Genomic DNA, 1,593 nt, shown 5'->3' with positions numbered 1-1,593 from the left:
AGTGTGTGCTGCAATTCATTGTTAACTTTGCTATTTCTCGAGACATACAGCCGGATGGGTTCCGCTCAGCATCCTCCCGCTTGCGTGTATTTCATGTCTCATCATAAAAATAATGAAGCCTCACATGATTTAAACAAAACAGTCTCGGCAGAGGCTGCAGCTTGAGTGAAAGTTGCAGTGCAGAGATTGTGTGTGTGTGTGTGTGTATTGCAGCCCCGGCTTATGACTCAGAGAGAGAGAGAGAGAGGGAGAGTGATGCAGACACACATACACAAATGACCCAAAGCTTATGTACACAGTTGCCTCACTTACCTTCTCAATTAAGCGATACAGGGGAGGCAGTTCAATAAGCACAGTGGCTGCTTTGTAGCTCTTCTCCTTGGAAAAGGTCAAAAAGAAGCATTGTTTGGGGAAAAAAAAAAAAATAAAAAAATAAAGAGGGGGGGTGGGAGAGGTGGGGAGGGAGATCGCTATTCTTTAAGTTTAAAATAATGAGGTCCTCAAGGATCCGCCAAGTAATTGTGTTGACCGCATCCGAGCTACAGGTGTCCTCCTTTTAGAATCTTGCAGTCCAAGGCTGTCTGTCTCCGTCCTGGCTGAAGACAACTTACCTAAAGCAGCGTGTGAGGAGCCGAGTTGAATGAAGTCAGGGCTTTTATCAGCTGCAAAACGCAATCCCTTACCAGCCAGACATAATACAGCAAAAGAAAAGGTCACTCAGTTATTACTGAGCCAGCAGAGCCCAGGCAGCTCTTGTGGAAGACCACAGAGAAGCAGCTCCCTTCCGATTTAAGGCTATTTACCTCTCTCCCCCCTCCACCCACCCTTCCTCTCCCCCCTCCCAACTCCCCCCTTTTCTCTCTCCCTCTCTCTCTCTCTTTCTCTCTCTCGTTTCTGCAGCTCGCTCAAGTACAGCCGCCCTCGGAAAGTGCAAAGCAGCCAGGAGACAGATTGGGCTTTGTTGGTAATTTCCCATGGTGAAAATTTACAAGCCTGCAAGTGCAGTCAGCAAAACCACATGCATATGCTAGACACAAACACCAGGGACACACACACACACTCACACACACACAAGTGACCTCTACCGAAGCGGCTCTCTCCCTCTCTCTCTCTCTTTCTCTCTCTCGTTTCTGCAGCTCGCTCAAGTACAGCCGCCCTCGGAAAGTGCAAAGCAGCCAGGAGACAGATTGGGCTTTGTTGGTAATTTCCCATGGTGAAAATTTACAAGCCTGCAAGTGCAGTCAGCAAAACCACATGCATATGCTAGACACAAACACCAGGGACACACACACACACTCACACACACACAAGTGACCTCTACCGAAGCGGCTCAGGATCACCTTCCCAGATTGCGCTCCAGACCCGGGGATCCAGGGGAGAGTCGCCCCCCCCCCCACAGTAAAGAATTGCATATTTCCTTAGAGGAGGATTGTTGCTTTATTAAAAAAAAAAAAAAAAAAAAAAAAAAAACCGGCAAGATACATATCTCTCTATTAATGAGTAATGAGAAAAATCCCTGAAGGTGAAAAACGCTGCCTCTCATCCGCGCTAGGGCTGAGCTGCTCTGGAGGAGCAGGAGGGGAAACTCCGGAG

At 48.1% G+C, this 1,593-nt stretch overlaps 1 protein-coding gene across 5 annotated transcripts in view; it reads right to left on the bottom strand.

Moving 5' to 3' along the window:
• The window catches only part of LMO3 (LIM domain only 3), a 63,062-nt gene that overhangs the window by 58,573 nt on the left and 2,896 nt on the right, over positions 1-1,593 (bottom strand). Inside the window, exons 1-2 of one of the 5 annotated variants that reach the window (XM_014937536.1) lie at positions 612-804; positions 313-378 (exon numbers count right to left, since the gene is read on the bottom strand). The exons of 2 other annotated variants lie outside the window; for them this stretch is intronic. The gene's annotated coding sequence lies outside the window, so the exon portion shown is untranslated. Of the gene's footprint in view, positions 1-312; positions 805-1,593 lie in introns of those variants that run through there. 2 more of the 5 variants (XM_014937535.1, XM_014937538.1) reach the window with 2 other exon arrangements.

Source organism: Calidris pugnax, unplaced genomic scaffold (genome assembly GCF_001431845.1).
Source record: "Calidris pugnax isolate Ruff unplaced genomic scaffold, ASM143184v1 scaffold1, whole genome shotgun sequence".
NCBI lineage: Eukaryota > Metazoa > Chordata > Aves > Charadriiformes > Scolopacidae > Calidris > Calidris pugnax.
Note: the sequence above shows the minus strand (reverse complement) of the source record. Positions and strands in the feature narration are given on the sequence as shown.